The 21,330-nt window shown below is 34.8% G+C and overlaps 1 long non-coding RNA gene across 1 annotated transcript in view; it reads left to right on the top strand.

The window, feature by feature from the left end:
• Positions 1-20,060, top strand: part of LOC125752396 (uncharacterized) — an 81,716-nt gene extending 61,656 nt beyond the window's left edge. The window contains exon 3 of the long non-coding RNA XR_007401829.1: positions 19,822-20,060. This is a non-coding gene — a long non-coding RNA (uncharacterized LOC125752396). The remainder of the gene's footprint in view (positions 1-19,821) is intronic.
• The last annotated feature ends 1,270 nt before the right edge of the window (positions 20,061-21,330 follow it).

The following is a 21,330-nucleotide window of genomic DNA, read 5'->3' as shown; positions in this document are numbered from 1 at the left end:
AAAAATGCCTTAGGGCTAAGAAAGAGTACTTTTGAAATGATGAACATAAAATGGCACCCATTTCCAAGGCTCTAATTCATTGTAGAAGGTGGAATTAAGGTCCTTTAGATGTCATGTAAGTTTCCTAGGCTACAAGGCTGGAGCTGATCCACAGTTGTCAGCCAAGTGCAGTCATCTGGGGTACACACAAGCCAAGGCTATTGGACCCAGATTGCACAGAGAGCCAGGGCATTGGACACCTGCTCACCAGGTCTGTGTGGCCAGAGGAAACAACCCCGAAGTTGTAGTTGGGCTGAGTCTAGAGGGCAGGTACTCAGAGGGATTTGGAACTTTAGGCATCTACTATACAATAGGGCAGGGAAAAGTCTTGGACATGTGGTAGATGCCTTGGGAATACCGTTACTATGTGGTCACTGGGCCAGGATGAGGCAGAGAGTATAAAAGAGTTCACTATATTTGATCCAACAGATGTATAATTCATACATTTCAGATGATTGCACAATTAAGCCTGGTACAGAGCGTCATTGGAATATTTTCACACATATGCTACTGAAAGCTGTGCAGCAGGAGTGAGAACAAATAAAACAGCAGCACACAGGAGCCAAAAATGATTCCCCTTCCTACTTTGAATCAGTAAAATGGAATGCAGTCCTTAGAGCAAGGCAGAAATGTCCATCACTGGACAGGAAATGAAGAGACAATATGTAACATTGTGACAATCAAGTTGATAACTGACACAGAAAATAGGTAATTACATTGAACTGAAGATACTATGAGGAGTAGTTAATAAGATGGTCCTTGCAGCTACATTTATGTCAAATTTTATTCCATTCTCATTTTCTTCATTTTTCCATTTTAAGCTATGGTTGCACCATCAACCATATAACATAGTTGTATTTTTTTAAACTAATTTATATACTTGAGACAGAGAGAAAGCATGCACAGGTTGGGGGATGGGCAGTAGGAGAGAATCTTCAAGTTGATTCCCACTGAGCATGGCCTGACTTGGGCTTGATCTCATGACCCATGAGATCATGACTTGAGCCCAAACCAACAGTCAGATGCTTAACCAAATGAGCCACTGAGGCACCCCTAACTTAGTAGTTTTATAGATTGTAATATTTTTACACTCTAGAGATTTCTATTACTTGATTGTAAGCTCTACTGATAATTTAACATAATACTATTTACTATTTTTACATTTTTAAGTGCTTTGAGGATATATTATAAATTATATCACCTGCTGTATTTCCATAATTGCATATTTAATTGCATATTGGTAAATATGCAACTATAAAATATAGTTGTTTTTAAATCCAGTATTATGGATTCTGATCTGTATGCTTTTTTTTTTTTTTTTGGTTCATGATCTTCCTCTACATGATTACACATTTTATAATTATAAAAGATGCTATATTACCTAATTTTGGGAATTCTTGAAGAGATGTGACAGCTACCCTAGATCATGACCAAACTGGCTTGTAAAATGTCACATTATAAGGTTTTTTTCTCTCAGAACTTTTTAACGTTTTCTATTGCTATCTGATAGTGACTGTTGCTGTAGATAATAAATCCCATTTTATAACCTATGATTCTCTCTTAGGATTCTTTGTTTTTTTTCCTTAGGTTTAGAACTGTGTATCAATATTTAAGAAGGCAGTTCATTTATTGACTATCTTAGTACAAGGGCATGCTTCATTTTCTGCTTTGTTCGTAAAGATTTGTGGAGAGTTAATCATGGAAAGGATTCAATTTTAGAAAGGAAGAAAGAGACAAGAATAATGGAAACAAAATGTGTCATCCCAATAGCCTAAAATTCTAGAGAAAATGGAATGTATCAAAAAATTAATGGAAATGTTATGGCCCATGGTTTACTTTTGTGTTTTTTGAGACTCCTCAAAGAAAATGACCATTTAGACTGCTGCCACAATAACTTGGAGAATCAAGATTCAAGTGGAAAATTATCGATGTGTGGAGCTTTTCTAAGTAGCCTTTGCATCCCATGTGGTAAAAACAAAATCCAGCATTTCCTTTATCATCCAAAATACTGCCAGAAAACATTTGACCTAAAAAACAATAGATGTTACATGGGGATGGACTTGATGAAGGCTAAGATATGTATCCTTGAAGGCTAAGATATGTATCCTAGATTTAAGAGACAGATGGAAGACAATAGCCAATACTTATTGCCTTGGCAAAAGTAACAGTCAACCTGAGGGCTTGAACCAGAAATTATCACAATGACCTGAGTACTTCTAAACCCCTAAGGTAGTTAAGAATATCCAACAAATGTCAGTGGTTTTTATTTATATTTTTAAATTTAAATTTTTAACTTTTTAATTTAATTTTTATTTTCACTGATCTTGACAAGTTTTGGTATTAAGATTACACTAGTCTTAGAAAGTAAGTTAATTAGATGATTCACCATTATTTTTTGTCTTTTTATTATAGTTGTTTTTAAAAAGATAATATATTCTTTCTTTGAAACTTCTTAATGCATCTTTGAAAATTTTTATTCTAAATTTTTACTACTTTGTTTTGTTGGCAATAATATTTTAACACTGTTTATGGTGGCATTTTTATGGTTATTTTTAGATTTTAATATTTTCAAAAAAACATCCATTAACTATTTTATTGGTCCTTTAAATTTTTTCTAAGACTTTTGCAATAAATACATAGTTCAATATTTTTGTCTTACACTATTAGAATTTTCTATATTTTTAAGCAATGTAAAAGTGTATTTCTTGCATGAGAATGGGAGTTCTGGATTAATAAGAGTAAACCAACAGAATCTTTTGAAGATTCACCATTTGTAAACCATAAATCAGTCTGTAATTACAATGTTTTTACTAGCTAAGACAATATGTTTTACTATTTATTACTCAATTATAGACACTTTTACTACTGTAAATTTAATTAACAATTAAATTATATTGACTCTTCTTATGGTTTAATGTGGAGGAACCCTTCTAATCTGAATTTTTGTTGACAAATAAATATGCAAATTATGATTATGATGGCATTTTATAAATTGCATCTATATCCAATATCATTCCATTGGCAAGACCAGAAGACGAGAGTTAAAATTTTTGTAATGTTGCTCCTATGTATTTGCATCTTATACAAAAGGAAATAAAATTGTATTGATTGAAGACTTATGCCATATATCTTATCAGTTAGTGTTTGATCAAATAAATGGGAAAAGCATGAATGATAGAAAAATTGATTTATTGACATAGGTATGATATGACATAAGCAATTTATTGTAAGGATTGGAGCTTAAAGCAATTTTAGGAGCTGATAGAAAAATCTAATGCTGTTTCATCTGCAATTAGTATGAGACCAATATCTCTATAGATCAGAATAGCTGGCAATCAGGATGAAAACCTAGACATTAGTGGGCAAAAGTTAAGGCAAACTAGTCCACATGATTGAAATTAAAATAACATAAACTCTCTGATTCTGATCAGGAGCTGAGATAGTCATCTGCTTATTGATTTTACTGTTAGTCTAGTATCTTTTCTATTCTGCATTATTTTTAAATTATATAATCTCAAATTCTTGTTATCCAATAATGGGCATAAAGTATATTTTTTTCAACTATTTGCAAATCATATCTAGATTTGGTTTTTGGATGTCATTGAGTGATATAAAAATAAAACAAATTAAAACCAATATGCCTATTATCTTAAATTATGAAATATTGGTTATTTTCTTAATGAAATGTACTAAAGTGAAAGAGTGTTTGGAGTCACTCAAAATAAGCAATAATGAAGATTATCTTTTAATTTGCCTAATTTGATGGTAGTTTTAGAACAAAGGGAAGTATAATTGTGGTTATTTTACAAATAGCTAAAGGGAATATATGACCCATTTCAGAAAACAAATTAGTGAAAACAAAGCATAAACACAGCATGACACTTATCTTCTTAGGTCTAATAATTTTTTCATCTATAATGAAATCCTTGACCTCACTTTCCAATGGCTTATTTTTTCTCTTTGGTGAGAAAGCAAAATAAGTATGTCATACAACACACTTGTAGACTTGGAAATAATAATGTATACTGACTAGATTATAATTAAGATAAATTATGTTATAGAGCGTCATATGCATGTATTTTATTTTGGTTGATTTTTTTGCATCATGATACAGAGAATTGGATATTATATTTGAGCTAATTTTCCTTGTTTCATTTTTTACCTACAAATGATATGCTTTGAATCTGATGAAGTTGCAGACTTTTGCTACTATTAGATTACTTGAGTGATATGTAATATCAGAACATATTCTATGATACAGAGTATCACTACCAGAAGATAATGACTGATATGAAGTCAGAGTAATGCCAGAGAATATTTGACTATAATGAATATTATACTTAGTAGTTATTTGACAAGAATGTATTGGGTCCTACTATGAAACATGTGTGTGAAAGACATCGTCTTCCTATAAATGTTCAGCTCTAGGGATATAGTTTTCTATAATCTGGTCTATGTTCCTGGAGTTAGGACGATTAACAGGATTTCCTGGTGCCAATATTACCTTACTTCCCCTTGGAGAATATTCTATCAGTATCAAATTCTATCAGTATCATATATCCCTTGGAATCACAGTGCAGGTTGCTGCCACTATCAGATACTTGATATATGCATTTGTTGTGATTCTTATAATATTCCCACTTATTTTTTAAAACTTATGTACATCAGGAAAGAGATGAAATTTGAGGGATGATAGTGAATTTTAAAGAGTTTAATCAAGTCATATTTCAAACTGCAGCTGTTGTTGCAGATGTGGTTCTTGTTGGAATAAATCAGTATGGATGTTGCATCAAGGGAGGCTTTTGCTCCACTGCTTGAAGAGAAAATATTTTTAAATGATGATTTTACGTAGAAAACATAATATTGCAGTGATATGAAAATATCAACACTAATATCATATCAACAGTAATCCTCTTGCCCAGTGCTCCAATTTAATTACATGAACTTTGAGAAGTTCTCAATCCCACAGGACATTGTGCTGATTCACTGTATTGAGGAGAGCTGCCTGATAAAACCTGCAGTTACTTTAGATGCCTTGCATAGAACAAACTTAATGAAGAATGGGAGATTATTATCATCAATATGTATCTGATTGAAATTTCTGATGATCCACTGGGATATAAGTTGATAGAGCACTAAGTATAAAAAAGTTCCCATCATTGGTGGCTTATGCCAAAGCAAAAATTGCACTAGACAAAGTTAAGAAAGACTTGACTCACTCAAGGTGATTACGAGAAGAGAGAGGCTAGAGCTCAGTCTGATAATAGCCCTGCTAAAACAAAAGTCGGAAGGACTTTTTAGACATGAGATGAGCTAGTGGAAAAATACAGAGGAGGACATTGATTGCAGGGAGGATGGTCAATAGGATCTGTTGAGTACATTGAGTTATTCCTGAGTTTGCAAATGTTTGTCTCTATAATTAGGCCATCTGTGTTTGTGAATTGGCCCCCACTAAAGGTAGGCTCCTAGGTCATAAAGTTGGTGAGATCTTTTAAAACTATTTAAATCTCAAAAAGAATTAAATCTCAAAGAAATAATTTATAATTGTAAGTTTTCTAAAGTAAATTTTCTAAGAAAACTAAGCTGAGCCTAGAGTTAGGAAAGAACCTATCTAAAGTTTAATCATGCTGAGGGAAAAGCTAAAGTGATTGTGGTAGCTTACTTTTGATTTTGAGGGTAATACAGTTAGTTATTTGAACTATTTCCTAGATAGCCTAAATGATTGAATGTCATATGGGAACCAACAGAAGAGGGCTATTCTTACTTTTCTGACTACATAGGAAACACCTCTTCCTCTTTGTGAGATGCAGCAGTGTAGGAAATATCTATAACAAATGAAGATATTTCATCTGTACCATGGCAATTCATGTGTTGGGAATCAGAAGGCCCACAAATGTTACTGAAACAAATTATCCTTCATTTGTAAAATAATTTCTTCTGCTTTCTCTTCTCCTTCTCCTCCTTTTTCTCTTTTTCCAGGAAAGTTTCCTGACTTGTTAGGCTTTGACAATACTGAAAAACTTACCATGAGACATAAAGACATTCCCTGATATAAGCTTCTCATTATCAACTGGATTTTCAACTAGCTATATAGAGTTTAAAACAGCATCTCATAATTAGAATAAAATGGTGTATCTGAATAACATCAAAGTTGGTTCCAAACGCATAATTAGGTTGTATGTGTGGTGTGTATGCGTATATACTATTTTGCATATACTATGCAAATTCCTTTCAAGGGCAGCCATTGCCTCCCCTTATCATGTTTGTATAAGAATTTCCCTGTCTAGTGTTTTTGGGAAGAAAATCAGATACTACTGTTTGCTTTATAGTCTTAAACAATGGTGGCCCTAAAGGACAGTGGAAAAGTGCAAACTTCTCAGTGGCAAATTCAAAAGAAGACAGTTTCAGTTCAATATCTATTCAGACTTATAGGTACTAGGCAGGAAATGGGAAGAAGTATATTCGGTATTTGGGTGACAAGGAGTTTTTGAGAAGTAGTAAGTAAAATAGTATCAACAGAAGGGCTCTGCTATAATCTGAATTTTCCTAAAATCCATATGTTTAAACTTAGTCTCTACTCCGATGGTATTTGGATGTGTGGGGCTTTTGGGAGGTGATTAGAGCATGAGGACAGAACCCTCATGAATGAGGTTAGTGTCTTTATAATGAGGCCTTAGAGAACTCCCTTGACCCTGCCGCCACATGAGGACACTAAGAAGATGGCCTCTGTGAACCAGGAAGTGGGTTCTCACCTCACCAAATCTACTAGTGCCTTGATCTTGGACTTCATAGCTTCAAGAACTATGAAAAATACATTTCTGCGATTTAAAATCTGCTAAATCTATGGTATTCTATCACAGCAGCCTGAATATTCTCAGATAGGCTGAAAATAAGAGACAGTTCTACCCAGTATAAATATTAGAGAGGTCTTCCTAATCTGGAGGTCAGGACAGTAATATACTTACTGGAATGCCAGTTGAACACTTTCTCTAGCCACACTAGAGTCTGTAAGATGGGATCATAAACACTGTCCACAGAGCCAGAAACGGAGATTATGATGGCATCAGCAAAATGGACTTTCCCCTTATCAAGGCTGCTGAGTAGTTAATTTACCAGTATTACAATTACATTTCAGCTCCTAATAGCATATCTCAGGGAAGTCAGCCAGCTGCCTAAAGACAACTTATCTACATTAGAACCAATGCATAATGGAAGAGTGTATTCATTCTAGAGGCAGTATCCCAGGAGACTGTTGAGAAGTTTCTATTTTTCAACCCTGGAGATGCCTTAATTACTTCCTATTTCCAAGCTTCATTTCAGATTCCCTGGCCAATCTGAGATGTATGCAGTATCCTTCAAGTAAGTTTCCTTTCCATATAAACAGGAATTAGTTACTGCTATTTGCAACTAAATATTATTAATATTGTACAGTTTAGATGAAAAGAAGGCAATATATTACAGATCAATTAAGACATAAATATCAACAATATTTGGCAGATTGATTAGCTATCACAGTGGAGAAGGATAATAAAGATTAATGCTCAAGTTACTTGGCCACCAGATGGACCATTGCTTCATCTACGGAGATCAGAAATAATAACTCCTTTTTGTTTGTTTTAATAATCTGGGTGGAGTGAATACTAAAGAGGTCCTGAGACTTAGTTGGACAGGAGGCTCTATATGGTTTTTGGCTGTAAAGCACTTTTACAGGCTCTGCATCAGGCATGTAGTATGGGGAACCTAGAGCTCCAGGAAGATGGTCAGCCTGGTGGACACAGCCATGGCCACACAGGCCTATTAGGCCTGGATGCTGGAGGGAAGATGTGTTGGAGAGAACTATATATGCACCTTCCTGAGCACTTGGTATCCAGGCTTCCTGGAATAGGTCCCTGGGGTCTGGGTTGTCTAGGAATAGGCTTAGCCACAGGTAGGACTTCATCAAGTTCCAGCCCATTCTGAAAGAGAGACCCCTCTTTCCTTGAAGCCAGATCTCTTGGGATCTCCAAATCTAGTCCAGGTCTGACAAGGTCTACAATGGATGAAACCAGCTGGGAACCATGATTGCCAGACAGGCCCCAAATTCTTTAAAGACAGTAGGCTATATAAGGTCTGACTATAACCATATTTGCAACCTCATCAGTGATGCTGTGTGGAACTGCTGGCCCCAGGCTGATGACCTGGTTGGCAAGAACAGGCCCTGTCCTCACAGGCTTTACGGGCCTGATGTTCCCTGGTAGGTGGGTACACTAGAGTGAGGTTCACATGTGTGTGCTTAGGGACCTAGAATCCTGAGATCAGGTACAAAGGTAGGGTACATGTTTAATAATGATAACTGATTCTTCTACTCCTTCTAATAATAATAATGATCATGATACCAAATGATAATAATTCACATTGATTGACCATTGTGTGTCAGGCTCTGTGTTGATACTTACCAGTATTAATCAATTCAGTTCCCACAAAAGTCCAACATGAGAGCAATAAACTTATTCTTTCAAAGATAAGGAAATTTAGGGGTACTTGGATGGCTCAGTCAGTTAAGCATCTGACTTTAGCTCAGGTCATGACTGAGGGTCCTGGGATAGAGTCCTGCATCAGGCTCTTTGCTTGGCAGAGGGCCTGCTTCTCCCTCTCTTTCCCTCTGCCTGCCACTCTGCATACTTGTGCTCTCTCTTTCTGTCAAATAAATAAATAAAATCTTAAAAAAAGATAAGGGAATTTAAATACGAGAAGGTCATTCAACATATATAAAGTTATATAATAGCTAGTGGTGGAGCAAGAATGTAAACCCAAACTGATTTCAGAGACCATACTCTATTATTCCCATAAATCTAGTTTTAACATACTGAGATGTTGGTAGCTAGTTTATATTCATTACACGGCTCTTTCTATGTGCCTGAAACTCAACAAACAGTTCGATAGTAGGTACATATTTTGAATGTTTGTCCATATGTGAATGATTGAGTAAAGGAATGAACACTATAGTAAAGAGTTTGAGACTTAGAGAAAGACTTTCTGAGGTTAAATAGGGACAAATACTAATCCATCTTTACTAAATCTGAGGGCATGGGTTAAAAAGTATTTTATATTTTGTGGCTGTTAAATAAGCAACTCTTCTGAGGAGATATTTTCCTTCATGTTCACTACAAAAGCTCAAAATGGATGATATTTCTTTTGAAGAATTAAAAGAGGGAGAAATGAATACTTTCTACATATTCTCAAGTAAATGAAAAGCAGTATCCAAGTTAAGATATGACCAATGATCTGTGTGCTTTAAAAAAATAAACCTTTTATTTGAGATAATTATAAATTAATCTGCACTTACAAGAAATTGAAAGAGAGATTTTCTGATTCTTTACACAGTTTTCTCAATGGTAGCATCTTGTCAGACAATAGTGCATTATCACAAGCTGTGATATCGATGGTGATATGGTTATATGTAGAACTAGAGATCCTTATCATGCCTTGTAACCACAGCCACTTGTCTCCCACATGCACTACTCTCTTAACCCCTGGTAATCACTAATCTTTTCTCTACATCTATAATTTTGTCATTTCAGCAGTGTTATATAATTTGAATTAATAATACAAATGATATGAATTTAACCTTTCAATGTTGCTACTTTTTGCCTGTGTCCATTGGCTTTTCTGGGTTGCGAGTAGCTTCAACTACAAGTCTTAGAAAAATGAAACAAAAAGAAAAGCCCATGGAACTTACCACCATGAGATTCATCAGTCTCAATTTCCCTAGGAGATCATCTGCCTTTTCTCTACTCTTTGAAATTTTCTTTTTTTCAACCTCTTCCTCTTTTTTTTTTTTTTTTTTAAAGATTGTATGTATGTATGTATGTATTTACTTGACAGAGAGAGAGAGAGAATGATCAGAGTGAGGATCAGAGAGAGAGGGAGAAGCAGACTCCGCACTGAGCAGGGAGCCAATGCATGGGTCGAATCCCAGGACTCCAGGGTCATGACCCGAACCAAAGGCAGAGGCTTAACTGACTGAGCACCCAGGTGCCCTTTTACTCCTCAGAGTCTTCTTCTGTCTGTTTTATATATAATATCCAGAATTTTTAGTTGCACTTAGTAGGAGAAACAGAGAAAAGCATATTGCTCCACCTTCTCAAAAGCAGGGATTATAGTGTTTTAATTTATGACAAAGATAGTAGACTACTTTTTCAAAAACAGCAAATGAAAGAAAGGAGAAGCATGATGAGCATTGTGAAGAGGGCCCAAAATGGGAAATCCTGATATAGAATTGGGGTAACCTTCTCTAAGTGTCTCATTTAAGCGATAATACTATTGCAAAATAAGCCTTGGGCTTTCTGAAAAACTTTGTTTCTTCTGGTTATATAATTTTATGTCTGGTAATTTCAGCCTAGAAAAAATAAATGGTATTTTCTTATCTAAGTCTTGAGAAATTTCTTTCTTTTTAAAAATTTTAATGCATTTCAGCCTCAAATATACTTAATCTTATTGTTAGATAATGAAGTAATTATGTACTTGTCTTTGTTCTTAAAAATGACATATAATAGATAAACGTATTCATTTTTTTCAGATGAATAACAGGTCACATATAGATGTGGGTATAACTTTGTCTTCAAAATATTGTAAATGTTAAAATATTTCTGAAATGTTTATAATATTGTCATATATCTTTGACTTTTCCTTGTGACATCATATAATATCATCATATAATATACCATTGCTGCTAATTTTCAGGAAGATAGTAAGATTTCCTAAGAAACTGATATTGAGATCAATATTTTCCCTCACTCTATTCCCACTAAAGATAAGGGTGGTCAGAACTACATAGAACTGTCCAGTACCTATAATAGATGGTACAACAGGGGTACTACTAATGGAAGAAAGAATTTCTAAGAAAAGCTTTTCTCAGGTGCTTTACTTCTTAAGAATAAATCTGATCCAGATATACAGTAACTTATATTTACATTTTTAAATGTAAATAAATTTACATATTTATTCAAATTATGTGATGTTTATTTCTAAATTCCAAAAAATTAGAATATTGGGAATATTATATTGATGTCCTTTGAACATTGATAAAATTATAAATATAAATATATGTTTTTAATTTTTAATTTATAAATATAATTCTTAAAATTATAAATAAATAAATAAATATATACATATATACACACACACATGCACGCACACAAACACAGTTGTAAACAAGAGTTCAGAGTTTTCCACCAGGAAGGTAACTTCAGACAGGGCAAGGTGTAATCAATTTTCCCAAATCACATAAAGTAACCAAGTATGTTATTGGGAAACAAGTGTTCTAATACTTGTTCTTGAAGTGGAATCATATTTTTATAATGAAGTGAAATAAGAATAAAATAGGTGTTCAAGATAAGTGGTTTATGGTTATAATAACTTGATTAGTTTTTAATGTCCAATTTATTCAAAAGACTACTTTGAAAATCCAAAAGAAAAAATATATAAATTCTGGAAAGATAATTTTAGACATGTAATAGAATGCAGTACTGAAGCTTCTGCATTGATCACACAATTTTTATAATAAACTTTATAAACTGGAACTGAACTTTGTCAGATTCAAATATTATGTTAATAACTAATAGATGTTTCCATGCTCTATGCATCAAGAACATTAATTTATATCCTGTATTTTAGGACTATGAATTAATATGTAGTAGAATAAGATTTATAAATACTGAAGGGTGTAATATCCAGCAAAGACAAAATTACCTACTTTTAATTAAACACCATTCATGAGAATTTCCTCCAAATTATGGCTATATAACTTATAGAATGTTATCTAAATTATATAGACTATTACTACCCAACTGATAAAAAACCCAAGTATTATTAAAACCCAAGTATTGTTAAAATCCAAGTATTGTTAATGCAGCACAAAGTAAATATAAATAATTAGAGTAGCATACAAATATTTTAGATTGAATATTAAAAACAATTTAAGGGGCACCTGGGTGCCTCAGTTGGTTAGGCATCTGCCTTTGGCTCAGGTCTGTATCTCCTACATCTGGCTCCCTGCTCAGTGAGGAGTCTGCTTCTCCCTCTGCCCCTCCCACCACTTGTGCTCATGCTCTCTCTCTCTTTCTTTTTCTTTTTGCAATAATAAATAAAATCTTTAAAAAAATCAATTTAACATTTTAAACTTTTTTAATGTTTGTAATGATAAACTTAAAACCATAACTGAACCATTTAAGAATGGCCTCATTCTAAAAGTAGGACACCTGGGGTACCTGGGTGGTTCAGTGGTTGAGCATCTCCCTTTGCAAACTCAGGTCATGATCTGGAAATCCTGGGATCAAGTCTCCACATCGGGCTCCCTGTGGGGAACCTGCCTCTTCCTCTGCCTATGTCTCTACCACTCTCTTTCATTCTCTCTCTCTCTCTCTGTGGCTCTCATGAGTAAATAAAAAGTCCTTAAAAACTAAAATTTAAAAAAAATAAAAGTAGGACACCTATCTAGAAAATCATCATTTTTGTAAAAAAAAACCAAAAAAACAAACAAAAAAACACAAAAAACAGTACTTTGTTTAGTCCACATTAAAATAACATTGATTACTATAAAGATAACGTGAATCTTTAACACATATACATTTATACATTCCAGAATAATAGTTTTAGATGCCAGAAAGAAATGTAATACTGAAGCTTCTAAATTGGTTACATAGACTACTTTTTTTTTTTTTTTTGATAGTCACACAGAGAGAGAGAGAAGAGAGGCAGAGACATAGGCAGAGGGAGAAGCAGGCTCCATGCACCGGGAGCCCGACGTGGGATTCGATCCGGGGTCTCCAGGATCATGCCCTGGGCCAAAGGCAGGCGCCAAACTGCTGCGCCACCCAGGGATCCCACATAGACTACTTTTATGTTAAACTTTACAAACCAGAAGTAAGTTCATATGACTAAAATGGAGTGATGGGAAATGGATTTATCTTCTTATCTCAAAGAGCTAAAGAGAAGAAACACAAAATTTATGTCAGACACTTTTAGGATATTGGATATCAGTTAATGAGAACAGTGATTCCCTGAGAAATGAGAAACAGAAGAGCCAAACCCTACAATTATCCCAGCTTACCTCCTGGAGAAAGCTCTTAGGCTGTAACTTACGAAGAACACAGGTGGAGTTCAGATTTTTCCTTGAAGTGAACAAATAGAACTGGGAGTCTGAAGGCAGGAGGAAGCTATGTTTCACATGGACAGAATATCAAACATGAGTGAGGTGAAAGGGAGTGAGATAGACAGGCAGAAGGAAAGAGAATATAAGAACATGAGAGAGTGCACAAACACTGGAGATCTGAAAATGAACCCCTGTGATTCTTTAGCTGCCTATGATATGGAAGAGAGGACATAACATGAGAAACGGGAAGGAGTCATCTAAAAAGACTGCAAAGAACAATGCACCCGAATTATACAGTAAAGAGAATAGTTCTTTTTCTACCAGTCAAGTTGAAAAACCTCATAATTCATAGGGGTATTGGATAGAGTTCAGAATGCTTTTGCATCTGTGCTGATATAAAATTAGCCTGAAATTAAATGCTGCTCTGGCCCTGCCTAATAAAGCTTATCCACAAGACTTCAACACAATCAAAAGTTTCCAAGTAAATTATCTGTGTCCTAAATCAAAACTCAAAAATGTTGATAGGAATGAAAAAAAAAAATTCCATGCCCAACAAAGTAAAATTTGCAAAATAAAAATTTATGAAACAAACAAAGGAGAATGAAGACAGGGTATATACTGAGGAGGAAATGTTATCAATTGAGTCAACCTCAAAATGTTACAGGTACCAGAATCAGTAGACCATAACTGTCATTTAATATGTATGAATCTAAATGAAAGATTGTGCATGTAGGATAGTGAAAGAGACCCAAACTGAAATTTTATATATGAAAACTATAGTAGCTGTGATAAAAATACAGCAATAGCATCAAAAGTTTATTAGACATCATAGAAGAATAGATATGTAATCTAGAAGACAAAAATTATTTGAAGTGAAGCAAGAGTAAAGACTTATTTTTTAAATAAATTTTAAATGACATCATCAGAGATCTATGGAACAATTTCTAAAGGCCTAATATATATGTGTGTAATGGGAATTTGCCAAGAAAAGAGGGCATGATAAATATTTGAAAAGAATAATTTGATGAAAACAAAAATCTTCAGATAATGAAACTCAGCAAATCTGAAACAAAAGAAACCTGAAGAAAACTATACCATGGCACATTATAATCTAATTACTTAAGATCAGTGACAAAGGAAAAATCTTAAAGCATCCAGAGAAAAAAGACTCCTTATCTGCAAAAGAACAAAAATTAAAATGGCAGATTTCTTGCCAAAAAAATTAAAAAGCTGGAAGGTAGTGTACCACCATATTTAAAGTAATACAAGGGTAAGTGTGGAAACTACCAAACTGAAATTCAATACTTGGCACAAATATCTTTTAAAAGTAAAGCTGAAATGGATATTTTTTTTCAATTATGCAAAGTTGAAAGAATTAACTGTAAAGACTCACACTATAGCAAATATTAAAGAAAATCTTCCCATCAAAGGAAAAAGGCTACTTTGTGAAAACCAGACTATATAAAAGGGAAAGAAGAACAATGGGAATGGTCACTGTGTGAGTATAATATAACATATTTATCTTACTATCTAAATCTTTGGATAATTGTATGATGGTAATAAAGAAACCTGAGAAGAATAAGGAAGCATATATTTTAATAAGTTTACTTTATTGTAACACATATGAAGCACTGTGATATCACTGAATTTAAACTATGAAGAGTTAGAGAATAAAAAAAAGTTAAAAAATGAGGGTATAAGTGAATTCTGCCCTGTTAAAAGCTGAATATATTACTAGTTCTATAAATTTAAAATGTTTGTATTGGCAAAGCTCAGGACATTTTGGAAAGAAAAACTTGAATTTAAACTAGAGGTCAGAAAAAAATAGAATGCTGTGAATTGCATACATACAAAAGTCACCGGACTTTTAAAAATTATACCATTTCTCGAATATTTATGGTAGCTAGATTGATATAAATAGATTCCAAGGACAGCTCTTTTGAAGGTCTTTGTGTTAAACAATTGTAGACAGTGATATAATTTTGCAGAAAATTATTATAAATTATGGAGCACATAAAACAATATGAAATGAAAATGAAAGCGTTAGGATTTTGTTTGTTGTTTGTTTTGGTCAGTCTGGCTCCTTCTGGCATCGATATTCTTGTTTTTGTGGTCTTGGGTATTCCAGACACAAAATCACTTACAAAAATATTCTAAGCACATAATATATATATATTTTTAATTTTTCTTCTCCATTTTGGATATTTAGGAGTCTTTCTTTTTTCTCTTGGATCCACCAAAACTATAATTATGTATTTCATTCTTGATTTCTCAAAAAACAGTAGTCTAATGTGTTCCTATCATCATCATGTTGTATACATAATGTTTTTACTACTTGTGTAGCAAATGTGATGTCCAGTCAAACACTAAACATTCTTTCAAACTCTACTACAATCTTCGGGTTTCGTGTAAGGGAACTGATTGATGCAAGTCTTTGATGCAAGTGTTCAGGGCCATATACCTCTCCAATGTAGAGCTGGGATTTGGACTGTGGTTGGTACAGAAGTCTGTACTGTTAATAACAAGGCTCTGCTGGGCCGGTAGCTAAATGCAAAAGCAACAATGCCAAAACTATCGCCTGGTGCTTAATAAATGTTAGGTCAATATTCACAAAGGGAATAGAGAGAGAGAAAGGAGGGAAAATAAATAGGTGAAAAGAAAGGAAAACTGTATTACAGCCAAGAAGAGGGCATTTTTCCTTAGTCACATTATTGTTTTCTCTAATTTTCAGGTAGTAAGAGATTTAAGAGATTAAAATTTGTCCTATAAAGTGATATATTTTTCTCAAGACTCTGCTTCAATTAACTGTAGAGTCTGATGTATAGGATATATTAGTTTTGACTGTGAGCAGCACAGACTTAAAGTAGCATTGACTTAAAGGAGGTAGAATTTTCTCTCTGATTTAAAACTTTAGAGGGAGCTCATCTATAACCTATTCAGAGATTCAGAGTTTTTCTGTCTTTTGGCTCGACTTTCAAGCATTTTATTCATAGTACAAAGCTTTTCTACTTCCAGAAATGTCAGCTTTTAGGCTAGTAGATAGAAGAGAGGGAAACGGAGAACAGGAATAAGGAAGGGAGTAAGGGAGGGACAGAAGAAGAGAGGGAAGGAGGAAGACAGGGAGGGAGGGATGGAGGAAGGAAGGAAGGAAGGAAGGAAGGAAGGAAGGAAGGAAGGAAGGAGGGAGGGAGGGAGGGAGGGAAGGAAGGAAGGAAGGAAGGAAGGAAGGAAGGAAGGAAGGAAGGAAGAAGGGAGGGAGGGAGGGAGGGAGGAGGAAGGAAGGAAGGAAGGAAGGAAGGAAGGAAGGAAGGAAGGAAGGAAGAAGGAGGGAGGGAGGGAGGAGGAAGGAAGGAAGGAAGGAAGGAAGGAAGGAAGGAAGGAAGGAAGGAAGAAGGGAGGGAGGGAGGGAGGGAAGGAAGGAAGGAAGGAAGGAAGGAAGGAAGGAAGGAAGGAAGGAAGGAAGGAAGGAAGGAAGCCGTCCTTTCAGGGAATAGATGACTGTGGAATTGTCATAGGACACTTTTGCTTATATCCTACTGGCAAAAATTGGTTACATCTCACATCTAGCTATAAGTACAAGGAAGACTTGAAAATATAGTGTCGATCTTGAAAAGCCTAATGCCAAGCTAAGAATCAGGATTCTGTTATTCAGGAACATAGTGAAAATATATTTTGGGAAGAAATTACCAGTCTCTCACAGGCCAACTATAATTCATAACAGCAAATCTAAATAAGGTAATTTCAGTCATTAATACTGACTAAATTTGTTTTCTTTATAAGGGTTTTAAAGCATTTCTTTAGGATGGCTAAATTAACATCTCAGGTAAGAAGACAGACTGACAATTGGGATATTAAGAAAAAGTAAATTATTCCTAAGTCCAATACAAATACTACCTTAGGAGAGTTATGCCTTTTAATACTTTGTCTTGCCTAGCTGAGCCACCTAAAACTCGTGAATTCTCATATTTTAGAACAGTTTACAAATATTTTGTTCAAATTCTAATTTTATTTTTAATTAAATGAGTCAATAACTGTATTCAGTAACTCCTTTACTCAGTATTTGGGATGGTGGGTTTTATGTATCAACTGGGCTCAGGCTATCGTCACCTGGTTGTTCAGGTAAACATTGATCTAGGAGTCGCTTTGAAAATATTTTTTTTTATAATACACAAAGTTGATGTTTTAATACATGTGGTTAATATCTACAATAAGTTGATATTAAGTAAAAGGAATTACTTAGATATGTGGGTAAGGCTCATGCAATCAACTGAAAGGTGTAGGGGCAAAACTAAGGCTTCCAGAGGAAGAAGAAATTCTATCCAAGAAAGCAGCATGTGACAGGTAAAGCATGGTGCATTTGGCAACTCCACTGAGAGAAGGCTTGGGGTAAGTTTTGATGGGGAATCCTGGAACAGAAAGTAGGTCAGAAGATGGTGGATGAAGTTGAGAAGAGTGAATAGGAAGGAGAAAAAGAAGATGAGGGATAAGGGCCTGGCACAATTCTGGAAGAAGTTTGGGAAAAAGAAAGGTAGAGGTGCCCTCAATTAATGGTTAGGATGGCACTTTTGCAAGAAGAAGGTTTTTTTTTAAGATTTTATTTTTATTTATTCATGAGAGACAGAGAGAGAGAGGCAGAGACACCGGCAGTTGAAGAAGCAGGCTCCATGCAGGGAACCTGATGATGGATTCAATCCCAGGATCCCAGAATCACAACCTGAGCTAAATGCAGATGCTCAACCACTGAGCCACCCAGGTGCCTCTCTAAGAAGAAATCTTAACAAAGGTTTGCTGAGAGGAATTGCTATATACAAAAATGGCAGCTTTGCCAGAAAAAGAAGATCTGAGGGCTCTGCTAGTTGACAGGATCTGAGGGAACAAGGGTCTGTAGGGAGCCAGGGTCAGAGAGTGGGCTGGTACTCTACTAAAAGAGAACACACATAGTAGGCTTGGCGGAAGAGCAAAAATTATGTTAGAAGACAGGGTTCAACTTCTTTGGGTGTGGCAGTGAACATTCTCTCATAAAGGATCTCAGAAACACAGCATGCCTGGGTGGCTCAGCAGTTGAGCCTCTGCCTTCGGCTCAAGGTGTGATCCTGGGGTCCCCGGACTGAGTCCCACGTCAGGCTCCCTGTATTGAGCCTGCTTCTCCCTCTTCCTGTGTCTCTACCTGTCTCTCTCTCTCTCTCTCTGTCTCTCTGTCTCATGAATAAATAAAAGAAATATTAAAAAAAAATAGCTATCAATAATGCAAAGTGGAATGTGCAGTTTGAGATGCCAAATGTACTGTGGTTGAGAGCCCGAGCTTGGATTCATTCAAACTTGAGTCCTAATAAGATTGTGTCATGAAATTGGAGAAAATTCTTCATTTCTTTGAACTTCTATAAACTGGAGGTGATTGTAGTACTTACATTACTAGATAATTCACAGTAAGTTGATTGGCACAATGCCCTGGCACATTATAAATACTTTAAAAATGTAAGTTGTTATAATTGAAAAAAGGAGTTTGCATATTCAGGCTTCAGACTATATAAATTCAGTTGTAATTTATATAGTCTAAAGTTTACTACTTTGAGCCAAAATTTTCAGCATGCGTTTAAAACTTAAGTAGTCTCTAAAAGAGGCTTCCTAAAGAGAGTTTGAAGCAAGGTACAATATAAAATATAAAAATAAAGGACAATTTATAAGCAAAGGAATATAAGGAAATATGGGCAAATAATTATATTAGGTATAGGGAAAATAGTTACCACAATTAGACATTGATTTTGTTCTGCATTTCCAGATAAAAGAGAGAAAAGAGGGAAAATGGTAATGATCTATATCATTCTCATTATCTAAAGAAATAATAATCATTAATCAATGAAGAAAAATTCTATATTATAAGAGGAATTTGTTACCTAGAATAGTGATTCTTAATCTAGAGTAATGTACAAACCCTTATTTTTTTTAATTTTATTTATTTATGATAGTCACATAGAGAGAGAGAGAGAGAGGCAGAGACACAGGCAGAGGGAGAAGCAGGCTCCATGCACCGGGAGCCTGACGTGGGATTCGATCTGGGGTCTCCAGGATCGCTCCCTGGGCCAAAGGCAGGCGCCAAACCGCTGTGCCACCCAGGGATCCCTGTACAAACCCTTATTGAAGGAAAAATAAATCTCTTGAAATCTGCATACCTTTGAAAATTCCATTTTAAGAGGCACTAATGTAAGAAATTAAAGTCTGCCCAACAGTATGAATGCATGTCACGTCACTGAACTATACACTTAAAAATGCTTAAGGAGAGGGGCACCCAGGTGGCTCAGTTAGTTAAGTGCTGGACTCTTGATATCGGCTCAGGTCATAATCTCAGGATCTTGAGATCCAGCCCCATGTCAGGCTTATGCTCAGGGCGGGAGTCTCTTTGCCCCCTCTCTCTGCTCCTCCTCATGCTTGTGCTTTCTCTCTCTCTCTCTCTCAAATAAATAAACAGATAAAATCTTTATAAAAAATGGTTAGGATCATAAATTGTATGTATGGTTAGGATGATAAATTGTTATGTATAAAGATGCATGTGGTATATTTTGCCACAACAACAAAAGGAAAGAAAAAATAACTACAGCATTAGCTCTTACTAGAGAGTTTTATTAAATATTTTATTTGTTTGTTTATTTTAGAGAGAAAATGAGTGGGGAGAGAAAGAGAGAGAGAAGGAAAGAAGCTCAAGCAAACTCCACGCTGAGCAGGTAGCCCAACGTGGGGCTCATCTCAACCTTGAGATCATGACCTGGGTGGAAATGTCAACCGACTTAGCCACACAGGCATCCCCCTACTAAAGGATTCTAGCTTGCTGGCCTGTCCTATTGATTTCATACTTGCTAGTCCTTAAATCTGCGAGTCCATTGCTTCAAATAAATCTCACTGTAAATATTCTACTAGTTTTTGGAGAAATCTGTCTGATAAAATGGTACATAAAATTTTGGATTTATACTATTTTTTGTTATATATTTATACATATATTTAGGTAACAATAATGTGGAAAAATTCCATTACTTTATTTTTTTCTATGTCTTAATGTACCTGATTGTGAGAATTGGCCTGTATGTTTAATCAGAAGTATAGCCATAAATTAAGTGCTGTGTGTTTAGATTTCAGATGACAAATAGTATTTTTTTAAGTATTGTGTTGTTATGAGATCCAGAATGTTTTATCCTAGAATGTTATCAAAAGAGTATGTTTTTCTTTATGATGTATTAGGGCTAGTATAAAGTAATGTTGATTGAATAGATTACATGTCTTGTTCATTGGAGATATAGCTATTTTACTATGTGGTGCATTGAGTTTAACAAATGATACAGGTCAGATAGAGTCAATGTATCTGAATCAGAAAGTACTATGTCTTATTCAGAGAGTGATACAACTAGTTCAAGCGTGATCCTGAGTAATTCATCTTTAGGTAGCAATATACTTTGGTTTGTGGGTAATTATTCTTGTTTGTAAAATATCTTTCTTACATTTTGTTTAAAATTTCATGTTTGTATTCATGACATCCCAGTCTGATGCCTTGTCTCATTTACTTACATAGAAAACAAATAAATGAACAAACAAACTCTTCCTTTTTCTATTTGCTGGCATTCTATTTACCTAACACGTAAATTTGAAAATCAAAGAGGAAAATCATTAATTCAAACCTTTATTGAAAATATTTTAATGTGAGGGATGCCTGGGTGGCTCAGGCATTGAGCATCTGCCTTTGGCTCAGGGCATGATCCCAGGGTCCCAGGATCGAGTCCCACATTGGGCTTCCTGCATGAAGCCTCCTTCTCCCTCTGCCCAGGTCTCTGTTTCTCTCTCTGTGTGTCTTTCATGAATAAATAAATAAAAATCTTTTTTTTAAAAAAGATAGTATTTTAATGTGAGAACAAATCAGGGCATATTTTTAAAATATCAAATAAATTATGTAAAGTAGAAAGCTTCATTAGAACCTAACCGTATATTAGATTTGGTAGAAACATGTAGTAGAAAACAATCAAAACCAAGTACATCCTAGATCCTCTTAGAAAAATATAAGCCCATGATTACAGAACAATCTTGTTATCCATTGAATTCACTGATAAAGATGTGCTTTACCAAGCATTCTGAGAACATTGTTAGCAAGAGATGGTACCACCATTCCTTTATTATAG

The sequence above is a fragment of the Canis lupus genome, chromosome 13 (assembly GCF_003254725.2).
Source record: "Canis lupus dingo isolate Sandy chromosome 13, ASM325472v2, whole genome shotgun sequence".
In the NCBI taxonomy this organism is placed as follows: Eukaryota; Metazoa; Chordata; class Mammalia; order Carnivora; family Canidae; genus Canis; species Canis lupus.
Note: the sequence above shows the minus strand (reverse complement) of the source record. Positions and strands in the feature narration are given on the sequence as shown.